This window comes from Macrobrachium nipponense, chromosome 6 (assembly GCF_015104395.2).
Source record: "Macrobrachium nipponense isolate FS-2020 chromosome 6, ASM1510439v2, whole genome shotgun sequence".
In the NCBI taxonomy this organism is placed as follows: domain Eukaryota; kingdom Metazoa; phylum Arthropoda; class Malacostraca; order Decapoda; family Palaemonidae; genus Macrobrachium; species Macrobrachium nipponense.
Window position 1 is genome coordinate 90,255,409 of NC_061108.1, and position 10,000 is coordinate 90,265,408.

The following is a 10,000-nucleotide window of genomic DNA, read 5'->3' on the forward strand; positions in this document are numbered from 1 at the left end:
ACTGTTAATTGAAAAACGCAATCATTATTTCAACGACCTGACTGCCTTGTTAAGGTTGACTTCTTGGATTACATAATAGCATTACAAACTATCAAATATGTAGTTGCCGTCATTCAAGTTGAGATCAGGTATTTCCCTCATGAGTTCAGTTCAACTATTTTCTTTTTCTGTGTTATCGCCTGAGGAGAAGACCAGTTGGCCTTGTGACTGTATATAAATTAGCGTTTTTATTATGTTTCGAAAAACACTACGGGATTATCATTTGTTCTCACAGCACAAGTGTGCTCATTCTATTCATGATAAAAATACATTTTAATAATAAACATGTATTATACAGGCATTAAAAGTCTTTGATGAAAGTTAAAGAAGTGAAGGAAAAGTATTTGGATCTGTACCATAGCCTTACAGCCTCTCTCAAACTTCAGATTTATAACTAAGAAAAGCAATGGTATCTGAAGCTAATGGGAACACAAATGAAATGCTGTGCTATTCATTAACGCCGACGCCGAGGTACAACGATGCACAGTCTAGAACAAATTCCATATAAAAATAACTTGTTTTCCCTCAATAAAAGCAAATATGAAAGGAAAGTATTTGTACAAATATATCCATTTGAGAACAACTACCAATATTGTTTATAAAAGATTTACATTATGTGCATAGTTCTAATATGAATAAAATTTACATATAAACATCCAGGATTGACAGCTCAGGTTCTTATCGTAATGGTGTTTATTATGTAATTTCACCATAATATGGTGCATTCTTGTATGAAAAATTATTTATTTGACATGCCATTATCTTTGAAAAAGAAAAAGTCAACTGTTTATTAAAGTACCACATGAGCAACTAGTGTTACCGTGATTTCTTGTTAAAGAAAAAATCGTATCTCAACCGGAATATGACTGAACTTAACTGTTTTACATTCCAGTAGAAGCTCTGTAATGAACACAGTCGAGGTTATGGGATCAAATGATAATTAGTACAGCAAGATTTTCATCTTTTAATGTTCCATGTCGCTATCATAAATCGTTATTGACACTTCCGTTTCGTTTTAAATAAATTATGTAATATTTGCGTGGATGACAGGGAGGTAAAACCTGCCCACCTTCGCACAAATTTTGCTGGAAATGATTCAGATGCTTCTGCGACATGGCAACATAAATACCGCTCTAACATTAAACACAGAAAGTGGATGTTCGGTTGGAATTTATGAACAAACAACTCATTATGGTAATTTGGTGCCATCAGTTTACAACAGAAATGGTGCATTCGACAGAATGTCCGTATTTTGCAGATCGTTAGCAATCTAACGGTGAAAAGAGAATTATCGTCTGAATTTATTGATGGCGAGAATATATATCTGCGTGTGTATAATACGTTCGACACAAAGAGGAAACTAAGGGTAATTAACGATGTAATTTATGTAAGCACAAAGCCTGTGTCCAAATGAGCTAAGATCGAAGTCCGACGATAATCTGGTCATTTATTTCACTTGATGTATTGGTTCTCTTCACTGATAAACCAATAGAAGAAGGAGGTTACAATAAATTGCTGTTTAAGTGCTTCATCTTTCTAGTTAAAAGTTGCTTTTTTGAGAAAGAAATAACACACTTACATTCACATCTACCATGCACATTTTTGCAATTTCGTTTCAATAATTCTACATATCTGTGGATCCTCCTCACCTAAACATAACGGGTATGGGGTACATTATCGCATTCGCTGCTGTAGTAAATTGAGAGGTCGCTTCAAAAAAAATTGTATAACAACTACTGATCATGGTTTTTCAGTTTCAAAAATCCTTTGAAAATACAGAAACAATATATAAAGATATAAAGATTTTATTAGCACCAACAGTAATCCATTGTCATAATGTATAAAGGACTAAATTAATAGTCTACGAAAAAAAATTAATGACCAGTTTTTAGAATGGTAAAGTGAACAGCTAACTAAAAATTTCAGAACGGATGTACGGAGGATAGTTTCAAGTAACTAGCGCATTCGTGGAGAGTTCCTTGCACTGGGGTACATTAAAATTTTGGATGCTTTATGTAAAGTGTACTGAAGTGAAATGCTGCATCCCTCTGTTCAAGTGTCTGGTGATCACACATTTATATTTAAATATTTAGCTGGTATTAAGCTGTAATCAAAAGGGCGTATCAGTACGTGTTTTCCTGGGTATTTAGATGCATACAATATCTCCTCTTTATAGTTATCATGATGCTTATTAACTCACATATCTGTCCCTCCATTCCTCTTTGAAATTATTCATGCTTATTGACTTGTATATCTGTCCCTCCTTTATTCACTTGGTTTTCTAAGAATTGATTCGTAGACACTGATTAATTGTTGTTTGTAAATAAACGAATATTTCAAATTTTGTTAATGGTTTTTAGTTCTAAATGATATAAAGGTTCATGTTTCATTATTATAAAAATCGATTCTTTCTTCCCATACAGGCGTTTTCTTCTGTGGAACGTTATAAGGATTCTTCAATAGTAATAACAAATAACAATAATAATTATAATAAGAATGAGGGAGTGATAGAAAACGATCAAGCAAAGCTCCTCTGAGACTATGGTATCAGAAGAGATAGGGTGATACGTGCCAATAGACCAGACATGACGTTGATTGATAAATTCAAGAAGAAATTATCACTCATTGATGTCACAATACCATGGGACACCAGAGTAGATGAGAAAGAAAAAAATAGATAAGAACCAAGACCTGAAAATAAAAATAAGGGATATGCCAGTAATCATAGTGACACTAGGCAAGAACCCTGAAAAGGAACCTGGAAAACCAGATGCCGAAATAACTCCAGAACTCATCGACAAGAGTGTGCTACTAGAAACAGCGCACATAGTGAGAAAAGTGATGTACTCCTCAGGAGGCAGGATGCAACCCGGAACCCCACACAGTAAAAACCACCCAGTCGAATTGGATAATTGTGATAGACCAAGAGAAAAATAATAATAATAATAATAATAATAATAATAATAATAATAATAATAATAATAATAATAATAATAATAATAATAATAATAATAATAAGGGATACCAACAGAACAAACTATTCGGAACCAACCAGAAAAGACTATAGAGCCAACTAAGAGGGGAAGACAGCCACCAAGAAATTCCTGAAGCCGAACCAAGTAAGAAACTCTGGGAAAACATATGGAGCAATCCGGTATCACACAACAAACATGCAACATGGCTCCAGGAAGTGAAGGCAGAAGAAACAGGGAGAATAAAACAAAGATTCACTGACATCACGACAGACACAGTCAGACACCAACTAAAGAAAATGCCCAACTGGAAAGACCCAGGTCCCGATGAAGTCCACGGATACTGGAAACTTCAAGGCGCTACACCCAAGAATAGCAGAACTACTCCAGCATTGTATCACAAATCACCATGCGCCAAATGGATGACCACAGGAAGAACATCCTTCGTCCAGAAAGACAAGAGTAAAGGAAATATAGCCAGTAACTACAGGCCTATCACCTGCCTACCAATCATGTGGAAGTTACTAACAGGTATCATCAGTGAAAGGCTATACAACTACCTAGAGGAGACAAAAACACCATCCCCCACCAACAGAAAGGCTGCAGAAGGAAATGTAGGAGCACAAAAGACCAGCTCCTGATAGACAAAATGGTAATGAAGAACAGTAAGAGAAGGAAAACCAACCTAAGCATGGCATGGATAGACTATAAGAAAGCCTTCGACATGATACCACACACATGGCTAATAGAATGCCTGAAAATATATGGGGCAGAGGAAAACACCATCAGCTTCCTCAAAAATACAATGCGCAACTGGAATACAATACTTAAAAGCTCTGGAATAAGACTAGCAGAGGTTAATATCAGGAGAGGGATCTTCCAGGGCGACTCACTGTCCCCACTACTCTTCGTAGTAGCCAAGATTCCCATGACAAAAGTGCTACAGAAGATGGATGCTGGGTACCAACTCAAGAAAAGAGGCAACAGAATTAACCATCTGATGTTCATGGACGACATCAAGCTGTATGGTAAGAGCATCAAGGAAATAGATACCCTAATCCAGACAGTAAGGATTGTATCTGGGGACATCAGGATGGAGTTTGGAATAGAAAAATGTGCCTTAGTCAACATACAAAAGGGCAAAGTAACAAGGACGGAAGGGATAAAGCTACCCAGATGGGAGCAACACATCAAACACATAAGGAGTGAGATGGCATACAAATACCTGGGAATAATGGAAGGAGGATATAAAACACCAAGAGATGAAGGACACGATCAGGAAAGAATATATGCAGAGACTCAAGGCGATACTCAAGTCAAAACTCAACGCCGGAAATATGATAAAAGCCATAAACACATGGGCAGTGCCAGTAATCAGATACAGTGCAGGAATAGTGGAATGGACGAAGGCAGAACTCCGCAACATAGACCAGAAAACGAGGAAACATATGACAATACACAAAGCACTACACCCAAGAGCAAATACAGACAGACTATACATAACACGAAAGGGAGGAGGGAGAGGACTACTAAGCATAGAGGACTGCGTCAACATCGAGAACAGAGCACTGGGGCAATATCTGAAAACCAGTGAAGACGAGTGGCTCAAGAGTGCATGGGAAGAAGGACTGATAAAAGTAGACGAAGACCCAGAAATATACAGAGAGACAAACAGAACAGAGGAATGGCACAACAAACCAATGCACGGACAATACATGAGACAGACTAAAGAACTGGCCAGCGATGATACATGGCAATGGTTACAAAGGGGAGAGCTCAAGAAGGAAACCGAATGAATGATAACAGCAGCACAAGATCAGGCCCTAAGAACCAGATATATCCAAAGAACGATAGATGGAAATAACATCTCTCCCATATGCAGGAAGTGCAATACGAAAAGTGACACCATAAACCACATAGCAAGCGAATGTCCGGCACTTGCACAGAACCAGTACAAAAAGAGGCATGATTCAGTGGCAAAAGCCCTCCACTGGAGCCTGTGCAAGAAACACCAGCTACCTTGCAGTAATAAGTGGTACGAGCACCAACCTGAAGGAGTGATAGAAAACGATCAGGCAAAGATCCTCTGGGGGACTATGGTATCAGAACGGATAGGGTGATACGTGCAAATAGAGCCAGACGTGACGTTTGGTTGACAAAAATCAAGAAGAAAGTATCACTCATTGATGTCGCAATACCATGGGACACAAGAGTTGAAGAGAAAAGAGAGAGAAAAAAATGGATAACTAAGTATCAAGATCTGAAAATAGAAAATAAGAACGGCTGTATGGGATATGCCAGTGGAAATTGTACCCATAATCATAGGAACACTAGGCACGATCCCAAGATCCCTGAAAAGGAATCTGGAAAAACTAGAGGCCGAAAGTAGCTCCGGGACTCATGCAGAATATGTGATCCTAGAAACGGCGCACATAGTAAGAAAAGTGATGGACCCCCAAGGAGGCAGGATGCAACCTGGAACCCCACACTATAAATACCACCCAGTCGAATTGGAAGACTGTGATAAACAAAAAAAAAACAAAAAAAATAATAATAATAATTAAAAAATCCTCATAGTAGCAAGAGTCTTCAAATCGGGAAGCAAATCCACAGTTATGTAAATGTACATATATTTAAATCTAAAAACAGTAAGGATAGCTTTCGGGAATCTGTTCGGTTCCCCTTATCAATTAATAAGGGGAACCGAACAGATTCCCGAAAGCTATCATTACTGTTTTTAGATTTAAATATATGTACATTTACATAACTGTGGATTTTGCTTCTCCAATAATAATAATAATAATAATAATAATAATGCTGTTATTTTCTGGCACGTACAGTATAGTTTTATCATACATTGTTCTATTAACCAAATACTAAATAATTCTTGTAAGGAACTTTTACTCTTCAAATATCTCAGGTTTTGTAAGAAACCTCATATTACGGAGATTAGAAGCCAGGAAAAGATTCTTTCGCCTGTCTCCAAGAATGGCAATTTCTGCACTGAGTTCGTATGCCATTCTTCAGATTTTTTATGATATAAGCATTTTATTCTTAGTTAAGTTTCGTACCCAATCGATTTGAGATCACAGATCATTATCATTCTCTTCTCTCTCTGCTCTCTGTTCTCTCTCTCATCTCTATTATATATATATATATATATATATATATATTAGTATATATATATATATATAGATATATATAAATTTATTGAGTGTGTGTGCGCACACACACACACACACACACATATATATATATATATATATATATATATATATATATATATATATATATATTACTTATTCGAGTGAGGCGCTAAAAATTATAAAGACTATTCCAAGTACAATGCACAGATGTCTATCTTATCCATGGTATTACCCACAAATTCTCAACATTGTGTAGTGCGTCTGAACCCCTACAACGAGTAACCGTGATCTCCAAGTTTTCTGTCTCTCTCTTTCATAAATTTTCAGTTGTAAAGCCCATTGGCTTAGATATCCCTCGACTATTCATATCTCCCGTTACTTTGGATGAATCCTTTTGATTAATGCTAATACACCACATCTCTTTGTTACGTATGGATTATATCTTGGGAAGTGTAAAGAAACAGCGAGGCCAAGAGAATGCAGGATTAATCCAGCAGAGTTAATTAAAATTTATGAAACAAGGGAGGATACCGGTTGATAGACACTAGTTCCATATTGCATAGCTCAGGATATAAATTATATTTCTTCCTTCATACATTCAGGTTATTTCAATTAGCTGATCATTTCTGTTAGTCATAGAGGGCTAGTTATATTGCAGTGCAGCTTCCAAGTCACGGTATTTCAGATGACTTTCAAATTCGTTTTTAAACGGTTGGGATGGCTACGTTGTTTATGAGCATGCACGAAATGAAACATATATATATATATATATATATATATATATATATATATATATATATATATATATATATATATATATACATATATATATATATATATATAATTATACATACATACATACCACGTAGATAATGGACAACTAACTAAAGTTCACATCTCATGTTCATTTCCATTACCAACGCTTCGTAATTTATTTCCCACAGTTACACTATCAATGGATCGAGAAAGACATAAAATATCATATAATTACCATGAAAGGAAAGTATAAAATTCTGACACTTAAAATTATTGTTTTTAAAACCATATACGTACATTAAAACTCACCAAGGGAGAACATTTTAGGCCAACCTTCCACTAGAATAAGGGAAGCATAAATGGAATGAAATGACAAAATACAAAAATGAAAATAAATAAATCAATCAATACAAGAACTTGGGTCATTTCGCCACCAGAGACTATTTGACACCAGAAATATAAATAAAGTGTGTATTGGGTTTTCTCCCTCTGCAGCTTTTAATTTTTTCTTGTCAATTTTATCTTTACTACTACAAGGTGCAAATTAACATAAAAAAATAAAAAAATAAATAAAACATTACATTGGTTTAGGAAACAATCGTTCAAGATATTCCAACATTGCAATAAATTGTAGTTTTTTACACCAAAAAATTATTCTAAAAATTATCATAAATAAACAAAAATAAAGAAATAAAAACTTTAGTTCATTTGAAAGTTATGAGCTATACCACTGATAAATTTGATGCTTGGATCACTCTTGGATGATTTGTCAAAAACGTATATAAAGAATGTCTGTTTCCATTTTGAAGACTTGAGGGAGACTGGGAAAAATATATTAGGTAAAGAAATAATTCGGATTTTTTTTTAAACACTTGAACAAAACGACCTTTTCTGAAAAAGTGTATTCATTACCTTTAACAACCAAACAACATAAATCAAAACAATGAAAACAAACGACCTATTTGTGGCGGCGAATAGTCCTCCATGAGGAATAGGTGGCTGCAAAACGTCCTCGAGGCAAACTGGCGGTGGCTAATTGTCGGCGGCGAATCGGCTTCGTCGAATGGTCCCATCCCCGTGACAAATAGCTGTGTGTTTATGGGGGGACCAATTGTTTGACCAGAGGATTCTAAAACAATTAATTCATGAATGTAGAATGTTTGCTCAATGACTAAAATTCTTGTTTTTAGAGAAGTTTTTACAGCTTTTGGAATATATGTGTGGGTGTGTGTGTGTATTGTTTTCTTGCGAGAAGCAAGCGTGTTTTAGTCAGCTAAATAATTTATGTTAATTCTTCAGTATAGGTAATCATTCCTCGAATTTGCTTGTTAACTTTTAATTTTTCATTATGCTTTTTTTTACAAGTATAGGTTGTTTCTGCATTGGACAAATAACATTACATACACTATTCTTTCACCAACTATTTTCATCCGAAAGGTTTAATCGTTGTAGCACACTACCATTTTTTTCAGCAGTTCCGAAAATAAAATGGAAGAAATATTAATGCATTCCTTTCTAATAAATGTCTGTTGGAATTAGGGACTTCGTCTACTTTTTTTCCTTTTATATTACAAGACGGCACTCGGTAATGATTTATATATAAAAGAACATTTGAGCCACAAAAGGCTGTGTGTGAAGAAGACGACTTTCCCTTTTTACTTTGCTCCTTAGACATGTTAACAACCTAAATAGTGCAAGTCTCAGATTACCTGATTATCAGGAATTTAATTACATGAATATATTCATTCGGGAAAGAGAAAAAAAAGGGTGTATTATAACACACCACGGTTATTTTTAGTAACAATAGGTCTAGAATCAAACAGAAATTATGTTTTAATATTTCTCACATTCATAGGAAGACATGCATTAGCCTTTTCAGGAGCAATGCAGGACAGCATCTGGCTTTTATCACTTAGTTTGGGTGAAAATAGTTTGCCCTCAGGGAATACCCGAACATCGACGTTGCTGAGTTTTATTTTATCCCATATACTTTTTTCTGCTTTCCTCAAAGGCATTTACTCGCCCTTGTAGGCAATTTGCATCTGGTGCCCGGGAGCATAACCAGAAAAGGCTAAGTGTTCGAAACTCAATTTTCCACTCTTGAGAGACGGCTGTTTATCATAGCTTTTTGCTGCCCCTCCCGTTGCTCGACATGCAATGTTGTTTTATTTGGGGAAAGACTGCTGCAAAGAATATTCGGAATAGCAAGTGAAAACTGTCTTGTCGTTTATACAGTCTTTTGAATATTTTTTTCTCTGTTGCAAAACAAGATGAAAAATGAACTTATGTCCTCATACGAATGAAGCATGCTTAACTTTAGTAGTTCCTTGGAAAAGGAAGTAATTAAAAAAACTATAAAAACCTTCGTTTATTAGCGATACTAAATTTTATAAGCAGTTACATTCCAAGTCTTGACACGTGGTCATAGATTCTCGAATCACCAAGATACAATGCTACTGAGCATTTGGTAACTCTTCATTGCTTTCAGAAATATTAACATAGCGTCATCACTCAGCAAACTTAAATTTATTTCTGTTAAAGACTTTTCATTCCTACAAAGGCCTTTCAACGATATATAAAGGTAGATATGAAGGCAGGATAAAAGATAACTTTCTTTATTTCTGTCTTTCTCTATTTTTTCTTTCTTTCTTGAAATCATCAGCTGAAATACCTTTAGACTATAAACCAGAGAGGGCTCCAAGGGGAATTTAGCCTGGAGAGAGAAAACTTAGAAGAATTAGAGGAAAAGGTAAGATATAAATAAATATGAGGAAACGAAAAACGGAAACGATACACCTGAAATTCAGGAGAAGTCAGCAGAGAGCAAGAATGAATTTGCTCCTCCCTTACATACTTGGAGATCAACAGATTCCACAACTGCTCTAAGTGAACTATTCTCCATCTTAGTAGTAGCCAAGAGATAAAACTCGCAAACTGTGTAGTATCAAACCTCATGCTAGGAAACGACACACTGTCTGCAACAGCAGCCAGCTTAGTGTTGTGAGCAAAATCAGCTAGGTCAGGTAAAGAAGATGCAGAGAATGTTTGTCGTTGCAGTATATCTTATGCAGATAACATTATGAACTC

At 35.6% G+C, this 10,000-nt stretch overlaps 1 long non-coding RNA gene across 1 annotated transcript in view; it reads right to left on the minus strand.

Moving 5' to 3' along the window:
• LOC135216392 (uncharacterized) overlaps nt 1-10,000 on the minus strand; it is a 99,545-nt gene that overhangs the window by 57,536 nt on the left and 32,009 nt on the right. The gene's annotated exons all lie outside the window — the stretch shown is intronic.